This window comes from Leopardus geoffroyi, chromosome C1, assembly GCF_018350155.1.
Source record: "Leopardus geoffroyi isolate Oge1 chromosome C1, O.geoffroyi_Oge1_pat1.0, whole genome shotgun sequence".
NCBI lineage: Eukaryota > Metazoa > Chordata > Mammalia > Carnivora > Felidae > Leopardus > Leopardus geoffroyi.
In genome coordinates, this window is record NC_059328.1 from 55,894,779 (window position 1) to 55,910,094 (window position 15,316).

Here is a 15,316-nt window from a genome sequence, read left to right on the forward strand (position 1 = left end):
CTCTTTTCACTCTGGCCTCTCCCTGAGTGATCTCATCCATTCCTATGGTCTTTAATGCCACCTGTATAGTGACCACTCCCACATTTATACTTGCCCTTTCAGATCTGTCTTCTGAGCTCTGTCCCACGTGTCCAGCCACCTATTTGTCATCACTATCTGCATATCTGCCTGGCGCCACAGACTCGATACAGGTTTAAAGTGAATTTGCCAGCTGTTCCCTAAACTCATTCCTCCTCTTTGGTTTCCTATCCAGAGGATGACACCACCTCCCATCTAGATACCCAAGGATGAAATCTGGGATGTGTCCTCATTGACACCACTTCTCCCTTTCACCTCCCCTGCACCCAACTATATGATTGGATAATCATCAAGCCCTGACAATCCTGTAATCTCCTGAGGAGTTCCCAACTCTCTCCGTGGCTCTGCATTTCTCCTGCCAGCTCCCTGCTCCCAGGTACCAGAGTGTCTTACCTGGACTACTACAAAAGACTTCTAACCAGTTCCCCCACATCCATCCTTGCATTGTCTAATCTAGCTCCCACATAGGAGCCAGGGAGACTTAGAAAAAACAAGAACAACAACAACCTAACCGGGATGCCTAGGTGGCTCAGTCGGTTAAGCATTGGACTCTTGATTTCAGCTCAGGTCATGATCTCCTGGTTTTCTGAGTTTGAGCCCCGTGTCCAGTTCTGAGCTGGCAGCATGGAGCCTGCTTAGGAGTCTTCTTCTCCCTCTCCTGCCCCTCTTCCACTCTTACTGTCTCTCTCTCTCAAAATAAATTTTAAAAACTTAAAAAAAATTTTAACTAAAAAATAAAAAATCCAATTATATTACTCCCCTATTTAAATACTGTCAGTGGTTTCCCATTTATTTTATTGAAAAATTCAAATCCTTTGCCACAGCTCACAGTGCCATGCATGACCTGGCTACACCCTCCTTATCAATGTCACTCACTATCCCTATCTCCCTTTTTCTATCCTCTTGGTGCTCTTGCCACACAAGCCTACTCTAAGTCCTTAGATGTCATGGATGGACAGAGATCCTTCTATTCTTTCCTCTTTGGCTAATTCCCATTCATCTTTTAGGTTCCAATTTAAATATCTTCTATAGCCCCTGGGACCAGATTAACTCCTGATTATGCTTCTTTGCACAACGCCTCTCTGTGCTTCTGATCATAATGGCTGTTATCTGAACAATGATTTGTTTAATGTCAATTTTTTAGTATGTAAGCTTCATGAAGTTCGGAATTGTATCTTCTTTTTTCCCAAGTAAATGTCTTTCTAACACCTACCACAATGCTTGATATTTAGCAAGTGTTCAATTAAGTATTTACTAAATGAATAAAAAATGTTCTAAGTCTAGATCTTTCTGATATAGTGGAACACATTAGTAATTTTTGTTAGTGTCCTTCTAGTTTTGAGTAACTAGCTTTAATCATTGTTTGTGTGTGGGTTGGTTTTACCTTTCGTTGAATGAACCCTAAGTAGTTGCTGTATCCAGATAATGCACTGGGTACCCAGAATCAAAATTGAATTAGACTTTGATCCTGCCCAGGAGGAGTTTACCAATTAGCAGGGGATAGTTCAAGTTTATATTTTCCATGGGAGGACACAATGAAAGGTTTGGGGATTTTCATAGAAGCAAGAACACCTACACCTGTTATATTCAGTGAAATCATTCATCTAAGAGCAGGCAGGGCGCCAGAGAAAGGGTTATAGGTTCTCTTGGCTGAGCCACTATGGCTGTGGCCAGGTTAATTACAGTCAGAGTACAGCCCAAGGTCAGGAGGGTTGAGTTGACTCATTCTGCAAAGAGAGCAATCCAGAGTCAGGCCAGGTAAGGTTAGGAGGTTGGGGTTCACCCACAAGGGTACAGCCACAGAGAACTATGGGTGCTCAGACTCACTTTGTCAAATACCTGGCTGGCCCTGGCAGCATCTCCCTGGCCACCACAAGGCCCCTTTGCAGTTGCAGTGTCCAGGTTTATAACTTCTCAGCAAGGGCTGAGCCAAGGTCTTCAGGCAAAAGGTTGAGCAATAAGCCCAAATTCAGGCAGAGCTGGATTTGCATCTGGCACTGCTGGAGCTCCATGATTCTAAGCAAGTTTCATCAATTTTCTGAAACTCAATGATGAGTTTCAGTAGTAAGTGAGACAGTTTTATATCCATCACTCATTGGGCAGATAAAACAATGTATGGGAAGTACCTCTCTATGGTTGCTACTCATTATTTTTTATTGAGTTATAGCTGACATACAATATTAGTTTCAGGTATACAACATAGTAATTCAATATTTGTATACATCACAAAACGATCACCATGGTAAGTCTAGTTACCATCTGTCACTATACATAGTACTACAATATTAACGACTATATTCCCTATGTTGTACTTTACATCTCTGGGACTTGTTTATCTATTAACTGCAAGTTTGTACCTCTTAATCCCCTTGAATCATTTTGCCCACTCCCCTGCCCTCCTGCAACCACTGGTCTGTTCTCTGTATTTATGAGTCTGTTCCTGGTTTGTTTTGTTCACTTGTTTTCTTTCCCAAAATTCTACATATATTTGAAATCACAAGGTATTTGTTTTTTCATGTAGAACTTATTTCACTTAGCATATTGCTCTCTAGGTCTATCCTTGTTGCAAATATCCAGATTCCATTATTTTTTTATGGTTATCTTTATCCATCCATCCATTGACAGACACTTAGGTGGTTTCCATATCTTAGCTATAGTAAATAATGTTTCAATGAATATAAGGGTGCAATACATATTTTCAACTTAGTGTTTTTTTCCCTCAGGTAAATATCCAGAAGTGGAATTGCTGAATTGTATGATATTTTTATTTTTAATTTTTGAGGAAACTTTGTGCTGTTTTCTCCAGTGGCTGCACCAAGTTGCATTCCCACCAACAGTGCACAAGTGTTCCCTCTTCTCCATATCCTTGCTAACACTTATTTTTTTGTCTTTTTGATTTTAGCCATTCTGACAGGTGTCAGTTGATCTCTCATTTTGGTTTTGATATATACCTCCCTGAGGATTAGTGACATTGAGCATTTTTTCATGTGCCTGTTGGCCATCTGTGTGTCTGCTTTGGAAAAATATCCAGGTTACGTGCCCATTTGTTAATTAGATTGCTTTATTTGGTGTTGAGTTGTATAAGTTTTTAAATATATTTTTCATATTACCTTCTTATCAAATAATATTCTTTGAAAATATTTTATCCCATTCAGTAAGTTGCCTTTTAATTTTGTTGATGGTTTCCTTCACTGTCCAAGGCTTTTTAGTTTGATATAGTCCCAATTATTTATTTTTTTCTTTTGTTGCCCTTCACTGAGGAGACAGATCCATAAAAATATTGCTAAGACCAATGTCCAAGAGTTTACTACCTATGGGTTTTGTTGTTGTTGTTGTTGTTGTTGTTGTTGTTGTTGTTGTTTTAGGATTTTTATGTTTTTTGTTTTAGGTGTAACATTTAGGTCTTCAATCACTTTATTTTTGTATATGATGTAAGGAGGTGGTCCAGTTCATTCTTTTGCATGTAGCTATCCAGTTTTCCCAACACTGTGTATCGAAGAGCTGTCTTTTGTCTTTTCCCCATTGTATATTCTTGCCTCCTTTGTCATAGATTAATTGACCATATAAGCAAAGGTTTATTTTTGCGTTCTCTATTATGTTCCATTGATCTCTATGCCTATTTTTGTGCCAGTACCATGCTATTTTTGTGATTACTACAGCTTTGTAGTATAGTTAGAAATCTAGGAGTGTGATATGCCCACTTTTGTTCTTCTTTCTCAAGACTGCTTTGGCTATTTGGGGTCTTTTGTGGTTCCATAAAAATTTTAGGATTATTTGTTCTAGTTCTATGAAAAATATTATTGGTATTTTGATAGAGATTGCATTGAATTTGTTTTGCTTTGGATATTATGGACATTTTAACAATATTAATTCTTCCAGTCCATGATCACACAATATTTTTCCAGTTATCTGTGTCATTTTCAGTTTCTTTCATTAAGTCTCAAATTTTCAAAGTATAGGATTTTCACCTCCTTGGTTAAATTCTTAGGTATTTTATTCTTTTCTTTTAAGTTTATTTATTTATTTTGAGAGCAAGAGAATGAGGGAGAGAGAGCATGCTCACTAGTCAAGGAGGAGCAGAGAGAGTGGGAGAAAGAATCCCAAGCAGGTGTCATACTGTCAGCAGTATGCCCCCCGACAGGGGGCTCAAACCCATGAACAATGAGATCATGACCTGAGCCCAAATCAAGAGTCAGATGCTTAACCGACTGAACCAACCAGGTGCCCTGGTATTTTATTCTTTTTGATGGAATTGTAAATGGGATCGTTAATTTCTCTTTTCTTTTTTTAATTTAAATTTTATTTAACATACAGTGCAATATTGGTTTCAGGAGTAGAATTCAGTGATTCGTCACTTACATACAACACTCAGTGCTCATCACAAGTGCCCTCCTTAATACCCATCACCCATCTAGCCTATCTCCTACACCTCCCTCCATCAACCCTCAGTTTGTTCTCTGTCATTAAGATTCTCTTGTGGTTTGTTTCCCTGTCTTCTCTTTCCCCCTCTTCCCATATGTTCCTCTGTTTTGTTTCTTAACGTCCCCATATGAGTGAAATCATGTTATTTGTCTTTCTCTGATTGATTTATTTCACTTAGCATAATACATTCTAGCTCCATCCTTTTAAAAAAAAATTTTAATGTGCATTTATTTTTGAAAGAGAGAGAGAGAGAGAGAGAAGGGGAGGGGCAGAGAGAGAGGTAGATACAGAATCTGAACAGACTCCAGGCTCTGAGCTGTCAGCACAGACCCTGACCCAGAGCTCAAACTGTAAGATCATGAACTGAGTTGAATGAAGTTGGACGCTTAACTGACTGAGCCACCCAGGCGCCCCTCTAGCTACATTTTTCATTTCTCTAATAGTTCATTAATGTATAGAAATGCAACAAATTTCTGTATGTTAATGTTGTATCCTGCAACTTTACTGAATTTATTTATTCTAATAGTTTTTTTTGGTGGAGTCTTTAAGGTTTTCTATATATAGTATCATGTCATCAGCAAATAGTGGCAGTTTCACTTTTTCCTTACCAATTTGGATGACTTTTATTTCTTTTTCCTTGTCTGATTGCTGTGGTTAGAACATTTAGTACTATGTTGAATAAAAGTGGAGAGTGAGTATTCTTGTCTTGTTCTTGGTCTTAGAGGAAAAGCTTTCAGTTCTTCCACACAGCTAACATCATACTCAATTGTGGTTTGTCACATATGGCCTTTAATAGGTTGAGACATGTTTCTTCTATACCACCACCTTATTGAGACTTTGGATTATAAATGGATGTTAAGTTTTGTCAAATGCTTTTTCCGTATTTATTGAGATTGTCATATGATATTTATCCTTTATTTCATTAATGTGGTCTATAATGTTGATTGACTTACAGATGTTAAACTATTCTTGCATCTCTGGAATGAATCCCATTTGGTTATAGTGTATGATCCTTTCAATGTATCATTGAATTTGGGTTGCCAATCTTTCACTGAGGATTTTTCCACCTACATTCATCAGGGCTATTGGCCTGCAATTTTCTTTTCTTATAGTGTCTGGTTCCTTATAGTGTCTTTGTCTGGTTTTGGTATCAGGATGATGCTGACTGTGTAAAATGAAGTTGGAATTGTTACTTCCTCTTCAATTTATTGGAATAATTTGAGAAGTCCAGGTATTAACTCTTTAAGTGTTTGGTAGAATTTTTCTGTGAACTCATCTGAACCTAGACTTTTGTTTGTTGGGAGTTTTTGTTTACTTATTCACTTTCATTATTAGTAATGGGTCTCTTCACATTTTTTATTTTTCATGTTTTAGTCTTGAAAGACTACATGTTTCTGGGAATTTATCCATTTCTTCTAAGTCACCTAATTTGTTGGTGTATAATTATTCATAGTATTCTCTTATGATCCTTTGTATTTCTGTGGTATCCATCCTAATTTCTCCTCTTTGACTTTATTGGGCTCTTTCTTTTGTTCTGGATGGGTCTAACTAAAGATTTGTCAATTTTTGTTTATCTTTTCCAAGAACCAGATCTTTGTTCCATTGAGCTTATTTATTTGGTCTCTATTTCATTTATGCTCTGATCTCTATTTTCTTCCATCTACTAACAAAATCTTTGTTCTCCTTTTTCAAATTTCTTTAAAGGTAAAGTTATATTATTTGAGATTTTTCTTGTTTCTGGAGATAGACCTGTATTTCTATTAACTTCCCTTTAGAACTGCTTTTACTGTTTCTCAAAGATTTTGTTTCCATTTTCATTTTTCTCAAGCTAGTTTTGTTTTTCTCTTTGATTTCTTTATTGACCTATTGGTTGTTTAATAGCATGTTGTTTAGTCTCTATGTATTTGTGTTTTTTCTCAGTTTTCTTCTTATAATTGATTTCTAGTTTTATACTGTTATGGTCAGAAAAGATGCTTGATATGATTTCAATCTTTTTAAACTCATTGAGATTAGTTTTGTGTCCTAACATGCAATCTATCCTGGATAATGTTTATGCACACTTGAAAATAAGGTATATTCTGCTGTTTTTGGATGAAGTGTTCTGTATATATCTATTAAGTGCATTTGGGCTAATGTGCTGTTTATTTATTTATTTTTTTTTTTTTAATTTTTTTTTTCAACGTTTATTTATTTTTGGGACAGAGAGAGACAGAGCATGAACGGGGGAGGGGCAGAGAGAGAGGGAGACACAGAATCGGAAACAGGCTCCAGGCTCTGAGCCATCAGCCCAGAGCCTGACGCGGGGCTCGAACTCACGGACCGCGAGATCGTGACCTGGCTGAAGTCGGACGCTTAACCGACTGCGCCACCCAGGCGCCCCATCTAATGTGCTGTTTAAAGCTAATGTTTTCTTATTGATTTTATGTCTGGATAATCTATTCATTGATGTTAGGGGGCAATAAAGTCCCCTATTGTTGTATTGCTGTTTATTTCTCCCTTTATTCCTGTTAATATTTGCTTTATATATAGGTGCTTCTATGTTGGGTGAATAAATGTTTGAAAATGTTATGTCTGCTTGTTGGATTGAGTCCTTTACTGTTATATGATGCTTTTCTTTGTCTTTTGTTGCCATCTGTTTTAAAGTCAATTTTGTCTGATATAGCATTGCTCTTCCATCTTTATCTTTATTTCCTTTGTATGGCATACGTTTTTTCCATACTCTTACTTTCATTCTGCAGACACCTTTAGGTTTGAAGTGACTCCTATCAGCAGCACATAGATGGGTCTTAGTGTTTTAATCCATTCAGCTACCCTATGTCTTTTGATTGGAGCATGTAGTCCATTTACATTTAAAAGTAATTATCAATAAGTGTGTACTTATTTCTATTTTCTTAACTATTTTCTGGCTGTATTTGCAGTTCCTCTCAGTTCCTTTTTTTTTCACTCTTGTAGTTTGTTGTCTTTAGTGTTACACTTAGATTCCTTTCTTTTGTGTATTTATTATAAATTTTTTCTTTGTGATTACTGTGAGATTCACATACAACATCTTTTATATATAATAGTGTTTTTTAAGTTAACCAGTAACTTAACTTTGAACACGTGCCAAAACTTTATATTTGTATCCTTACACACACATTTTATATTTTTGATGTATCCCTTATTTTATGTATCCCTTAACTAATTACAAAGTTTTAATGAATTCTACTACTTTGTCTTTTACTCTTCATACTTGCTTTATAAGTGGTTGATCCACTACCTTTATTATTTTTTACCTTTTCCAGTAAGATTTTACTTTTACATGCTTTCTTATTATTAATTAGTGCCTTTTATTTTTAGCTTAGAGAAGTCCGTTAACAGTTCTTGTAAGGCCGGTTTAGTGATGATTAATTTCTTTAGCTTTTACTTGGCTGGGAAACTCTTAATCTCTCCTCCAATTCTGAATGATAAGTTTGTTGGGTAGAGAATTCTTGATTGGCAGTTTTTCTCCTTCAGTACGTTGAATATGTCCAGCCACTCCCTTTTGGCTTTCAAAGTTTCTAAGAAGAAGTTTCTAAGAAAAATCTGATATCCTTATGGGGTTTCCCTTTGTGCATAATACGTTGCTTTTCTCTTGCTGCTTTTAAGATTCTCTTTTTTTGCTTAACTTTTACCGTTTTAATTATAATGTGTCTCGGTGTGTTTCTCTTTGGGTTTGTCTTATTTGGAACTCTCTAGGTTCCCTGGATCTAGGTGTCCATTTCCTTCCCCAGATTAGGGACATTTTTGGCTCTTACTTCATCCAATAACTTTTCTATTTCTTTCTTTTATCTCTTCTCTTTATGGGACCCCTATAATGCAAATGTTATTCCATTTGATTCCTAGAGGTTCCTTAAGGTATCCTCACTTCTTCAATTTTTTTTTTCATTTTGCTGCTCTATCTTGGTTTTCCACTACATTATCATCCATCTTGCTGATTTGTGCTTTTATTTTATCCATTCTGCTCTTGAACCCCTCTAGTGTATTTTTTTCACTTAGTTATAACTTCCATTTGGAACTTTTTAATATTTTCTCTTTGTTAAAGTTCTTGCTGTGTTCATCCATTCTTCTCCTGAAATGGGTAAGCATCTTTATTGCTATTACTTTGAATTTTTTTACCAGGTAGGTTACTTATATCCACTAAAATCTTTTTCTAGGGATTTGCTTGTTCTTTGGTTTGGAACGTATTCCTATGCCTCTTCATTTTGCCTATCTCTCTGAGTTTGTCTATATGTATTTGGCAAAATGGCTACCTCTCTTGGTCTTAAAAGAGTGGTCTTGTGCAGGAGCTGTTCTATGTGGCCCAGAAGTGCAATCTCCCCTGGCCAACATAGCAAAGCACTCTCTGGGCATCCCTCATGTGGGCTATGTGTGTCTGCAAGTGTGATTGGGCTGTGCTTGCTGTGCAGAGAAGGTGGGGCTCATGGCACTCATCTGGACTGGTTTCAGCTAGGTTGCTGGGGTGGACAGGGCTCTGAGCATTTGTTTGGCCCATCTGGCCCATCTGCTCCAGTAGGGTGTGGCTTGGGGCACTTGTCCATTCAGGATATGGCACAGGGTGGACAGAGTATGGCCTCTGGAGCTAGCAGTTTAGAGGGAGGGCACAAAAAATGGCACCTGTTTGCTCCCACCAGCAAGTCAGGATGAGATTGTAAAAATGGTATCTTCTAGCACTCCCATCCCTGGATAAAGTCTCTGTGGTTTCCTGCCTTTACAGTAGCAGCTTTAAAATTAGTAAGTGAGTCCCCCTTGTTTATATTTTAGTGCTTTCCAATTTGTTGCTTTTGTGCTGGGGTCTCAGGGTGAGTAGGTTTGTATGCAAGCTCTTTAAGAGCTGGATCTCCATTCCCTATAGTTCTACAATTCTTCTGGTCTTAATCCTCATTGATTTTCAAAGCTAGATGTTTTGGGGGCTGGTCTTCCTGGTGCTGGCCCCCAGGATTGGTGTCTTATGTGGGGCACAATCCCCCCACTCCTCAAGGGAGAGTTCCATATTTTGGGGATCCCTCCTGCTTGTGGGGTCACTGAATCTGTGGTAGGGTTCTGGGCAAGGCCATGTCTCTGCCTCTCCTACTCTTCTCAACACACCTCTCTAATCTTTTGTTGTGGAGATGCTATTCATCTAGTTCTCAGGTTCTTTTCAGGAGAAAATTGTTCCATATGTAGCTATAAGTTTGCTGTGTCCATGGGAGGAGGTGAGTTTAGGGTCTTCCTACACAGCCATCTTGAATCCCCTCTGAAAGTCTTAATTTCTAATTCAATTCCACCACAGTCAGCAGACAACCTTTAACTGTCAACTCCTTCAGGGATGGCTTTGCTGTTCAGTCACCTTGCCCAAGGTCCTACCCCTTCCTAAGGTGACCCACAGTTAATGAGTCATCAATGCCTGAGTATATGCCTGTCAACTCTGCCCAGCTCCAATAACTCTGAAGGCTATTCTAGTGCCAGAGTCTGACAGTCTGAAGCTGTCATCATCAGGCCTCCATTTGGCTTGAGTCCTTCTGCATTTTCTGCTCCTTTCCCATCCTTTATTCAAGTGTTCATCTCTAGGAAAGCTAAATATGATCTCTGACCTTACAGTATAATGAGAAGAGAGATCTTAAATAATGGCATATCCAATATGTTAATCATGGTCACATGGGAGTTACCAAGGAAAAGAAGGTGGGGTGAGAGTTTATAATAGGGGACTTGGCCTGGGGAGGCCTCCCCAAACAGGGGACCCATAAGGTGATTTTGTAGGATGAGTTGGGGGGAGCCAGGTAGGGGGACAGCCTGCTGAGGCCAAGGGGACTACACATCATAGGAAGGAGTTGTGTTGGAGCAACCAAAAGGCCAAGATAGCTGGAGCCTAATGCAGCAAAACTTCAATGTAGGAAAGAGCTTCGTTTCACGGGCTTCTTCCATTCTTCACCTCAGCCGCTCACTCGGAATCCTCTGTCTTCATGCTGCCTGGCAGATGCCTGAGCCTTCTCATTCTTTGTCCCTCTTTCTCTCTCTCTCTCTGTCTCTCTCTCTCTGTGCAGACCTGCTGCTTTCCTGACCCTAACTCCCTTTCCTTTGCCCCCCAGAATTAATCTATTCTTCACCCTTTGGATCCCCCTTGGACTTCTTTAATGAATCCAAAAAATGAATGACAATGTGCCCCTTCTCAGATCATCTATCTGGTTTCTTAGCACCTTTGGGGCAATAACTTGGTTGCAGGTGTGCAGAAGGATTATACAGAGAGGAAACGGTGGAGGCAGAGGTTGGAGCCAAGTGGAGAAAGAAAAACCTTTGCTTAAATGCCACGCCAAAGGGGGGTGAGGTGCAGGAGCCAGGTCCTGGCATGAGGGAGATGGACCAGAACCAGGAAACAGGTCAATCAGAGGCCCGATTATTGGAGTGCCGGAAAGCTGAGTGTGGGGGCAGAGTGAGCTGGAAGGTGATTGGTCTGTGGTTGAGCTGCTCTTTATAAGGAGCCAGCCCTGCCCTGGCTCCACTTGGGAGCTGCAGCCAGAGGCCCTGCCTCTGTCTGCAGGTGTGAGTAATGCTGAGAATGGCAGGCACAAGGAAAAGGGGAACTCTCTGGAGCCAGGAACCACACCTGTCTACGTTTTTCAAAGCTTTATCACCTTTGCAATTTAAGCAGTCTCATTTCCACCGAGATTAAAAGTGAGCGTGAGCAATTAGGTAAATTATGTCTGATTTAGTACTCCCTAAGGAAGTGTGAGAGAATAACCTTGAACTTCATCCCACCTATCAAATATCTTGGTCATAATTACCTTCTTTGTATCATAAGAGTTTTGAATTATTTTTTTGTTTTCTTAGGTACACACCTATATTTTTATAGACAATATTTTTTGCATACTTAATATTTTTGTAAAGAATACATACATTTTTGTAAAGATGCTTTTATGTTTTTATCTGTAACCATTCAATTCAACGACCTCTTCTCACCGTGATATTTTAGGTAGGAAATACTGGTTTTGCCTTCCCTTGTATTGCTTGGCAACAGGCCAGGGGTTTGTTTTCTCTCTGCACAGACATTTCCTTCTGCTAGTAGCTCTCCAAGCTTGTCCAGGCCTCTCTCACCCCCAACCTCTGCAACTCCTATTCATCCTTCAACTTCAGCTTAAATGCAACTTTCTCTAGGGAGCCCTCCAACCTCCTGGATCTCCTCTGGCATCCCCCTTTGGGCTTCCACATGGTAGGGGTAGTTTCCTCAGGGTGGCGTTTATACTCTGTTGGAATCGTTATCTGCTCATCTGCCTCTTGTACCAGACCCATTTTTTTGAGACTGAGTTGCAATCACTGATGGACTGTGAAATCAGTGTAATGGGTCATGACCAGTACACTTAGATTTTGTAATCTTTATTTGGGGGATTTTTTTCTATATCGTATTTGAATAGTAATAAAATCACATTTGCTACTTTACTTTTTACCTGTTCAAATGTAATGAGTCAGTTTTGTTTCAGTGTGTGTGTGTGTGTGTGTGTGCACATGTGTATGTTTGTGTATCTGTGTGCACAAAAGTGAATAAGACATAGGCCTGGGCACTTTGGAGCACATGGTGTGGAGTAGTGGTATTTTTTCTTTTTTCAGATTTTTAAACTATGACCTGCAGTAAGAAAAACATTTTATACTGTAACATTTGTATATGGTAAGAAAAACAGTTTATAAAGTGTTCTATACTGTGTGTATATACCCATTCACATACTTTTCAAAGCATATATATGTGACTTTGATATGTGCACCTCACATAAGGTAACTATTTTTAACTCATTTTAGATGTGATGAAATGGAGATTGAGCAATTAAGTGACTGCAAAGGTCCTACCTCTCGAGAAGTTGGAGCTCAGGCTTCAAAACCAAGATTTGGATCTAGTCCTTTTTCTCACTCATGTGATTTTTATACACTTACACACAGAATCAAGGTAGCATGAGCTCTGAAATCCCATCACTACATATAGGATTGCAATTTGTTATACAGAACATTGTTCTAAACCCTAACTGCACGGCTGTGGAGTGAGGCAATAGGCGACAGACAGCCCTGGCACTTGGGAAAGCCACTTAGAAATAAGTGCATGCAGCAAATAGGGTGTTTTTGCAAGTAGAGAGCTGACCTTGTCACAAGTCCATGTTTTGTCCACCAAGAAAAGCCTATTATTTTTATTTCTGGACCCCACCATGAGAAGTAGAGTATGAAGGAGAGAAGTGATTATTTTGTACTTTCCTAAGGGCCTTGTATTTCATCCTGGGTAGCACACTTGGAAACTAAAGACAAATGATAGATTGTTTTTAGAAGAAAATGCCCTGAGAGGGGAAGAGGGCTCAGGACCAAGCCATAGGAGAAGATGGAAGGTCAGAAACCGGGGGGGAGGGGGGAGCAGACTGGAGGTGGGGGTGGAATGGAGCTCTTCAGATATGTGAAGGGCAATCTGGTGGAGAGAACTTAGACTTTGGCCTCATGTGGCCCCATGGATGGGAACAGCATGGGGACTGAGTCCCATGTAGACACACTGGGGTAGAACTTTGTGGGGTTTGCCTGCATGGTGTCTGCTTTTCTTGTCACATAACCCACATCTTGTTCAGGGAACAGCCTCGTTTTACTCTTGGCCAGCACGGTCATTTTGGTGGGGTGAGTCTTTCCCTTCGTCTAGGTGATTTTATGGCTCTGGTCTAAGATAATCAGCATACCCTATCCTTTCTAATCACAATGATTGTCTAAGAATCAGCTTGTGACTTAGATCAGTTCAATGAGAAGTATATTTTGAATGTCTATGAAGATGCTTGTAAAAACCTTCTCCCACTCTGGATTGACAAGTGCATTTATCTGAAGGTGAAATCAACACAAAGGAGCACACAGCTAAGAGAGGGGATAACACTGTGCCCCAACTCTTTCATTCTGAGCCCCTGGAACTGGAACCAGCTGTGCCTGATATCCTATAGATCTCTCAGTTAGGTGAGCCCATATGCCACAATTTTGTTCCCTGGGAAGTGGACTCTGAAATGGAGTCTGGGGTGCAGGATTTTATTGAGAAGTGTCCTGGGGATGTACACTTGAGGAAGGGAAGGGAGCAGAAGTTGCAGAGGAAGGACTCAAGCCAAACACAGGCCTTACAACAGCTTCAGCTATGCCCAGGAGGAGCTCTGAGCTAGGATGTCCTTCCAGAATTATAGGAGTCGGGTGGAGACTACCCAGACATCTATGCTCCAGCATTGATTACTCAATAAGTAAGTCACCCCAAGAAAGGCTGAGGCAGCAAAGCAATCCCTGAAGGAATTGAGGGTTAAAGGCTATTGGCAGCCAGCTCTCCAGCAGCTGGTGCTAAATGTCCTTCTGGTTGGCACATCAAGAGTCCACCACACGATGTATTCCTTAATTTTTTATTTTTTGGTGATGAGTTTCAGCTGGGCTTTTCTGTCGCTGGTACTTGAAGGAATCCTGACAGGCAAACAAGGAAACATTTTCTAAAATTCAGAGCTGTCCATATACGTAAGGGGCTGTCCTGGTGGGGAGCAAGCTCCTCGTCCTCAGTTCAAGCATCTACCTTCTTGCCCTAGAGGGAAATTTGAGTTGCATGACCTTTCATTCTAAGATTCCTTGACTCCTCGTTCTCCAAAGACAAGCTTAAAGAGATTCTGATTACATGGACATCACACAGACAAATCACATGGGAATCAGAGCAGCCCAGATCAATCTGATTAAGTCTATTTCTCCCAGATAATTTAACTTAACTGTTAGACTTGGAAGAATTTGACTTGAATTTGGAGATGAAGGGAATGTTGCTTGGTTTGCTAAGGAAAGATAGTTGTTGTTTTTTTTTTTTTTTTTTTTTTTTTTTGGTCATTAGAAGGAATCCTAAAGGACTACCTTAACTGACTTTACCATAGACTGTTTTCACTTGCCATGTCCAAAAGGCGGATGCCGTCTTCAGTTAATACTACCTTGGGGCCTCTTGATGAGGTTTCCCTCCCTCTATTTCTGCGTTCTTCATGTCTCCTAGTCTCCAGCCTCTTGCTTCTCATGCCACGGTGTCACACCCTGAGTCAGGCTTCATTGGCTGCTTGTTGGGCCATCTGTCCTTTCATGCCAAGGACCTCGGCCTCCCACACCCCTCTGGCCCTCCCTGCCACAGACTCAAGCTCTGAGGCTCCTGAGCTCTGTGCACCCACTCATGCTTATCTGGTGGGCCCCCCACTCCCTATTTGGCTCCCTTTGATGTGGCTGTTTCTCCAGCCCTGAGCTCTCCATCTCAGCTGAGTGTCTGCAGACTTGGCCGGGAGAACAGGCACCATATATATGGTGTGAGGAAAAGGGCCCCAGACCGAGTGCCTAGAGAATCAGAGTTTGAGCCCCAAGAGGCTCTGCCACTCACATGGATCAGTCAGTCCTGTCTCTGGGGCTCTAATTTCTTAATCTATTAGGAAGGCCTGCCCTGCCTTACAAAGTTGTGGTGGGAATCATCATAGTCCTAGCTCTCCTTGACTGAGTTTTTGCCATGTGCCGGGTGTTAAGCTTAGCACTTACTGTTCTTCTTAATCCTCGCAATGCAACACTTTGAGGATGGCATATTTTTTTAAACATTTATTTATTTATTTATTTTTAATTTTATTTTTAATTTTTTAAAATTTACATCCAAATTAGTTAGCTATAGTGAAACGATTTCAGGAGTAGATTCCTTAATGCCCCTTACCCATTTAGCCCATCTCCTCTCCCACAACCCCTCCAGCAGCCTTTGAGGATGGCATTTTTATCCTGACTTTATAGATGAGGGGATGGAAGCCCAGGGAAATTAAGTAATTTACCCATGGTTACATAG